The sequence below is a fragment of the Diabrotica undecimpunctata genome, chromosome 4 (assembly GCF_040954645.1).
Source record: "Diabrotica undecimpunctata isolate CICGRU chromosome 4, icDiaUnde3, whole genome shotgun sequence".
Taxonomy (NCBI): domain Eukaryota; kingdom Metazoa; phylum Arthropoda; class Insecta; order Coleoptera; family Chrysomelidae; genus Diabrotica; species Diabrotica undecimpunctata.
Window position 1 is genome coordinate 69,678,559 of NC_092806.1, and position 8,523 is coordinate 69,687,081.

Consider the following 8,523-nt stretch of genomic DNA (forward strand, 5'->3'; position numbering starts at 1 on the left):
TTCTCATTAAATGTCAATATTTTGTTAGTTATATTCATGCAGATTTTAATTTAAACCTGCTTAGAGTAAATATATGATGACTAGAAACAAATTGATCGAGAGTAGTGAATCGATGTCAAGAACCGCTATTATATGATGCTACCCGGTGACGATGCCATTTCGTGGCACTAGTTCCGTGACGCTCGCCTCAGCATTTTACTGTAGAGAAAAAAGTAATACAACGCTATTATAGAAGCTTCTCTCCAATAGGATATCACGTTAGAACAACACGTCAAGAATGAAAACGATATACTACTGAAAGGCATGATCGTAAGCCGTTCACGATTATTAATGATTCCTAATAGATTATAATCTAGAAAATCAGAAAAGGGTTTAAGTTAAGCCAAAGAAGTATAAAAAACCAATAAAATGATTTACTTGCTACAGAGTACAGATTTAGTTTAAAGATTTATTGCCAGATTATTTCAAAGATTACTACCTGTAAAACCTAGCACTAGAGCAACTTATGCTATTTGTTCAATTTTTAGACTGAATCTTTTATATGTTTAGGGCAATCGGATCATCACAAAGTTGGCTATTAGCTATTGGCTATTTTTATTTTGTTAATTTTTTTTTCTGCGTGTAACGGCTACCTTATAGTTCTGATCTCAGCTCTATTCAACGTGTATAAATTCATCTTATTTAGTAATTCATCTTGAGGTAGTAATTGATTTCATCAATTACTACCTCAAGAGGTAGTAATTGAAGAAAAATACTATTGAAAACTAATATGCTAGATACTCAGTGCTTATGAATGAGATAATTTATAGTAAAGAACTCACAAAGTACTAACGTCACATTGGATTCATTAATCTTATGGTTTCTGATTTTTTAAACATCTAATTTTGATTATTGCTTTTATGCCCATTTCTTATTAGGAATGTAATTTTGTTAATGGTAACGTTTTATCTACTTTTTTCTAAAATAGTATAAACAGAGTATGCGAGCCTTGGGCGTGGGAAAATTTTGACAGCGGGGGAAAATTTTGACGTGTGACGTCAAAAGATGGCGGTCGATAGCTGTCAACTGTCATGTCACCTGTCAACTTTCAAACGAGAAGATTACGTCAATTCTTCTTCTTCGTCTGTCATCTCTCAAACGTAAAAATTGCGTCAATTCCTCTTCTTTTCACACTTCTTCTTTTTCGTGTTCCGCAAGATGATGGACATCACACTTACGTATCCTCCCACACGCTCCCATAACGGGAACAACCGTAGTGTTACGTATAGAATATAAAGACAATATGCCATAAACACAGAACGGCGTAGAGATTAGGTAATATTATTATTTATAAGTATACAAGTAGGTTATGACAAGACTGGACAACGAGACATATTTTTATTTGGCCCGAGACTTCCGAAGAATCAAATAAAAGGTGGAAGGTCATAGAAAAATTTAACATGACAACATTGCCAAATCTTCGCATCTATTGGTCCAATTGAGACTCACGGGGCATCAAAAGAAAGGTGGAAGGGTATCACAGAAAACTTATACATATTGGAATTGTCAAAGGAACATTAAACGTACAGATGAGAGAGATTTCGCAGATAAGATATACGACCAAGACTCAAATTCTTCGGTTATATCCAGAGCCTATCATTACAAGAAACCAACAATACCATTCTAAGATTCTTTCTATTGGAGAGAAAGCATGTATTTTGAAAAAAAAAAGAAGTAAAAACAATAGAAAACATAACGTGTAGGGTTAAACTTTTAAAGTGTACCTTGTAACATGCATTTAGTTCGAAGGGTAATGCACTAATTCGCTATTCGCTATGTAACATAAATTTCAGCATTTAATCCAAAGTTCTAAATAAAGCTTAATATTATCAATTTTATTCAGCGGATATGCACATTTTTATTATATTTTTTTATTTTCCCACTCTGTTAAAATTTTGCCACGCCCAAGTCTCGCATACTCTGCTAGTATATATACAATTTGTAAGTTTTTATTGTAATTTACTTTAATTTTATTTCAATTAAGTAGGTATGTTTAATTTATCATAATAGTAAATTATAGCACGAGGCAATAATGATAGTTATAATTCCCAAGGAAAATTTTTAATTCTATATGTCAGAGAATTCATAAACAAATAACAAAAATATAAAAACAATAGAATAAATACCTAAGTTTAATATTTTCCTAATATGTTCAAGACAAAAAGGAACAATCATACTTACCTTATTTGAACTTTATTAAAAATTATTAGAATAGTTATAAGAAAACTTATTAAAAAAAGAAGGTAAGATTAGTAGGGAGATAAAAATAATGCAAAGTGGGTATCTACTAGCTATGTTTATTGCTGGATCAGTATGGTAACTAACTGGACATATTCAATTACACTTTACACAAACAGAAATGTCCACTACAAAATGATACTTTTAAAACATTTTAACTTTATATGTATATCTCAATGACCTGGTAAAAAATAATAATAAAAATTATAATAATAATAACTACTAGCGACTACCGGCTACCGACAACAGCTGTACGCCGAATTTTGCAGGAAGTATCCAGATATTTAAGTATCTGAACAAAGAGTAGCAGATCAATACCTGATAACTATAAGAAATAATCTTATTCCCGAGGCTAGACGCGATACCATCAAGGCGCAAGCAAAGTCGAACGGGAGATTTATAATTAAGTTCCTAACGAAATACTTGAGCAGATTCCTGAGCTTGCCATACAAGAAACTCGACGTGATAACACACAGCAGGACAACAACTACTTGCGAGATAGCCTAGTAAACGAAATGACATGTGTCATACAAGAGTTTGTACTGAACAAACCCACTTAGCGGAACCACGCTACAAAAAATAAATTCTTCCAATAAACTAGGTATGTTGTTACAAATTGTAAACACTTTGATATTCTAGTTCTTTAAACCTATGAGAGTAAACACACGAAAGTGATTCATAACACAAAGCTAAACTGGATGATCGACTTAAAGAGTCAATACTAGGTACGGTTCGTTGGTTCATAGTCATGACGACCCGTAATAGATTTTTATAAAAATAACTCTAGCCTAATCAAAAAGTGAAACAGTCCAGTGTTGAAATTTCTGGAGAGAAAATATTAGGGGTGCTTCTAGCTCGACGAAGTCTCTAGTCTCTGTGTCAGGTCGGGTTTTTGCCGCATATGTCATTACTGTTCTGATGACTATTTTGTATATTCTGCCTTTCATTTCTTTCCCGATAGTTTTATTTCTCCATATTGTTTCATTCAGGCAACCTGCGGCTATGTTTATTCTATTCACTTCATCTTCCACTTCTGTTTTGAGCTTTCCGTGGATAAAAATGTGAATCCTACATATTCCACCTCCAATTTACATCTTAGTAAATTTGCTGTTATAACCACGCATTTTGTCTTTTTTGGAAAAATTAACATGTTAAATTTTCTGGTGGTTATATTGAATTGGTGCAGCATATTAAGTCACAACTTAAATTAATTCCTTTGTAATTTTTCGGGTCCGATTTGTCTCCCTTTTTGAAGAGTGGTATTAGAATGCTTGATCTTTACTCTTGAGGAATTTGGTTTTGTTCAATAATTTTTTTGGATTAGTTTAAGTAGTTGTTTAGTCAGATCTGGATCTCAGTACTTTTAGAAGTTCGTTTGGTATTGTAGCATTTGCATTTTCCTGGATATATATTTTGAAATCCCGTCGTATATGTATTAAATTGAAATCCCCTTATATATGTATTAAAAAAATGGAATAATGTTTGTCATGTTTCTCTGTTCCTATCGTACGAGTTAAAACCCAAATAGTATTTCGTTTTTTTTACGTCGCCTCTTCTTTGATCGAAGCCTTCAAATTCGTAATCTTTTCGTTTTCATTTTTTTTGTCATGAAAATATAGTATAAAGTGACAGTAGCAGTTAAATGTGTAGTATTGAGCAGTCAATAGTTGCAGTTTAAGTGAGGTTCCAGAAGGTGAGAAACAAGAATCGTTGTTTCCATCCTCGTTTAGTTTTCCCTGGTTGTCATCCCAGGCTTTTTGGCAGTTTGAGATGAATTTGTTCCTGTTCAGAGATTTCCAATCCCGTTTCTGCCCCCCAAAGTTTTTAATAGATCCAGTTCCCGACCCCAGACATGCAGAGTGAAATTTAGTGAAATTTAAGTAACGTTTTGTGTTAAATTTTAAAGTCAAGATAGACATTTAAAAAAATAATAATAATTGCTTTTATTATTTAAAAAGATAATTTTTTATTTGCAATAATTTTTTTATTTACCATAGTTTATAACTCAGTAACATTTGTAAGTTTTTGTAGCATCTCCCGAGTTGGTAAATGAATAGAACACATGTAAGTTGTCTTTGGTTATTTTTGGTATAAATCTCTGTAACTACTAATATAGTAATTTTTGTGCCATCTGTATTTTTGTAACTGTTTATGGTGACACAACAATAAATGTTTAATTTATCTCTCTGAACCATTTTATTTATTTTAGAAAAGTCTCCTAACCCCTGTTTGTGTTCTTTATTTTCTCTTCTTTCCTTTATTCAGCAAGATTAGGATTCTTCGAAGCGGCGTCCTTATTTCAAATAGCTAGAGATCTTTCTTGTTGTTTTTATTTGCCCTTTTGTCCAGGACATTTATGTAAATATCCATTTGTTTCATTTTTTTTTGTAGTTGCCCCAATCCGACCCTTTGCCATTCACTTATCTACAACCCAGCTCTCCAAATAAGCCCTGAGTACCATTCGCACAGTATCGTTTATTTTGCTTACCCTATCTCCACCCCAGTAACTTCTGTCCCAATTTTCAAACCCCTATAATTATACCCTATGTGGTAGGCAAAATATTTCGTTACAGTATTCTGTCCTCCTGGTGATTTTCTGTTTTTTAATTTCCTTAATGCTTCCTTTACCTCTTCCTCCTTAATATTTATTTCTTCGTTTGTCGTCTGTTCTGGTGTTGTTGGTTCATTATCGTCAACTTTAGCAAATAGGGATTGAAAGTAGTCTGCATAAGTTTCCTTCTGAATGTGTTTCGTTTTTATTAGTTCATTCATCTTTTTTCTTTGCCCTCTAATCATTCTCCATATCTCTTTGTATTTCGTAGAAGTCGTGTTCCATCTGTAGAAACAGTAGAAGTTAAACAGTAAAATATTTTTTAACACGTAACCGATCCAATATGGTACAACAAATCTCAATATTAATGGCAAGAAGAGTGACGAAAATGAGTGATAGATTAGCTAAGTTGTTGAAGGTTTGATAACTACGCGTATCATGCTCCTAAAATAATTTAGAGACAAAATTGGTAAGTCAAATTAAGTCAATACAATACTCAAGCATAAAAAATATATAAAAGAGGAGAACTAGAAAACTAATATGTATATTTATTAAAAGCTTCCTTAAAAACTCAACAGGTCATCTGGCGGACGAATCTTAATAATTCATCTCGTGACAACTAATAAGATCAAAGCATACTTTGAAAAGGAAATAAGGTACTATTAAGAAATTGACCTCATCATTTTACGGACGATAATTGAATTTAAAATGGTTGTTATAGAAATCATACAGAAATATTCACTATTCTTTAGAAACACGCCAAAGGAGTCAAAATAACTTTGAATAACTTTGAATCCTTACTAGGTCATTTAACGGTACCAGAACTGTCAACAGAACAAACAACAGAAGTTGTTCAAAAAACGTGGCCTAAAAGTCGATATACATAAAATAATTTTCTAAAATTTCACAGTTCCTAAAAACTAGAGTAGGGAAATAAATTACAACAGATGGCGGCAGGTCTTTTAACTTTCACTTACACCATATCATGAACACAAATCATCATAATCATCATAATCACGGTGCTACAGCCGTTAAAGGACCTCGACCTTCTTAAGCTTTCTGCGCATTATGCTCGATTCCTTGCTTGGATTTTCCAGTTGGCAACATCGATCTTCTAATAATCATATGCTACCATGTGTATCTACCTTATCTTTGGTCTATCCGGTCTTCCATTCCCACCAGTTGCACGGTTAGAATATTTTTTATCATGTTCGATTCCGATGCCCAAGCTACATGTTTTGCCCACTGCAAATGGTTTCGCTTGAATATTGTGGTAATATCTTCTCCACCAGACTTATGCGTGTAGATAGTCTGCAATTCAAACATATATCTACGCCTTTACATTCCTTTTTCCGCATAACCCGAATATTTGGTTTAATGAACTATATTAAAAGACCACAAAAATGTCAACTCAAAACATATCACAATCGAATGCTCACGAGAGGCTTATATTGAATCATGAAAAAACTTATATCCTAAGATATAAGTATAAAAAACTCTCAAAACATTTACGATATTCGAAATGGAAAATAAAAATGCACCAATATTGCAAAAACTACACGTATAATATTTACATTATATATTAGTTCTAGATAAATTCTACTATAAGTTTCATTTTCAACTCTTCTTCTTCTTCTTATTGCGCCGTCTTCTTTCGAAGGTTGGGGATCCAAATGGCAATTGTAGCTTTGGAAACTGCTGCACGAAAGATTTCTGTGGATAAGCAGTCAAACTATCTCCTCAGGTCTTTCTGCCACGAGTTCCTGGCGCCTTCCAACTGATCTTTTGCCCTGCACTTTACCTTTCAATGTGATTTGGAGTAATTCATATCTTTTACCTCTCAAAAGTATTGTATATTTCTCTCTTTGATTATGCTGAGTAACTCCTTTTGTTTACTCATGCGCCGAAGTACCTCACCATTGGTAACTTTTTGTATCCATGGAATTCTTGGCATCCGTCTTTATATACATTTCAAAGGCATCTATTCTTTTTTCTGTTTCAGAGTCCAACTTTCACAGCCATACAGCAAAACAGAGAAAACGTAACATCTGATCATTCGAATTTTGAGCTCTCGACTAAGGTCTGATTTTGTAAAAAATGTTTTCATGTTCATAAGTGTTTTCCTCGCTTGTTCGATTCTTGACAGTATTTCTTTTTTTGGGTTACACTGGCTGTTGATATTTGCTCCCAAATATTTTATGGAAGTTACCTGTTCTATTGTTTGTCCTTTGGCGTACAAATATACGTTTGTTGATATCTTTAAATATACTAAAATTTTAGTTTTGGAAACATTTAGATGTAAACCAAACATTTATCTATGACGAACTACCGCATTTAATCTATTTTGTAGTTCTTGTGCGTGGCTTGCTATTAGGACGTTAATATTGATTCCACCTTGAACCGCGTCTAATGCTTTACTATATTTAGTTTATATTTAGATTCCGAATACAGATTAAATAATAGTGATGATAAGACGCAACCTTGTCGCACTCCTCGTCGGATTCGTATATCTTCGGATCTTGTGTATTCTCAATAATAAGATAATTCGCAAGTCTTGGTCTTTAATTCCAGTTGTTCTCAAAATTTCGATCCTCTTTTGATAGTTAACGCAGTCAAATGCTTATCAATAGTTAATAAAACATGCATATACACCACAATTAAAGGTTAAATTATGTTTATTGACGCTTCAATGTCCACTCCGGAAATCGTTCTCAAAATAAAAACAGGTTTTTATTTTGAGAACAAATTCCGAAGTGGAAATTGAAACGTCAATAAACGTAATTTAACCTTTAATTGTGGCTTATTCCCATTTAAATAGTAATTACTTTAAAATGCCACAAGAAAATAGCTTCAGAACAATGCATATACATCTACATTCATGTCTCTGCATCGTTTTGTTAACACATTTAAGGAAAAAGAGCTTCTGGTGTTCCCAATCCATTTCAAATCCGAATTGAATGTCACTCATCTGAAACTCACACTTCTTTTAAATTCGTGTATGAATGATTCTGAGAAAAGTTTTAAGGACATGAGACATCATGCTTAATATTCGATAGTCATCGCAGTATGAGGCATTGAATTTTTTTTTCTAATGTTACGAATGTTGATTTTAGCCAGTCTGATGGTATCTTACCTGTGTCATATATCTTATTGAATAGTGCTATTATTAAGTCGAGACTTTTACTTTAGTTGTCTGCAATTAATTTTTGAGTATTTTGACATTTCTCTAGTATTGCTTTTACTTGAATTTAGAGATTTTTATTCACAATTATATTGGTTTTATGAGACACTATTGCTTTCACATACTGTGTCCATTTGCAATCTTATTTATTAATTAAATTTTAAAATTTTCAGCTAGCGATATTCGAATCTGGATCTCCTTGTACGCTTAGGGTGAATCATCACCCAGGATTTAATTACAGTGTTAAAACTATTAATCTACCATTTTTTATAAACATGTGTATTTTATTTGCAAGATGAATTAAAAACTTACATATACAATAGACTTTTTATTTTCTAACATTTACAAACGTTCATACAAATAATTTTCCACTTATAGAAGATTTAGAACATATCTACTTCGTTTTCATTTGAGATGTGTTCATTGCAACTGAAATTATATAAGTAAAGTTGTAATTTATGAATATGGCTTGTTTATTAATTGAGAATAGCAATAAAATTTACACCGAGTTTAT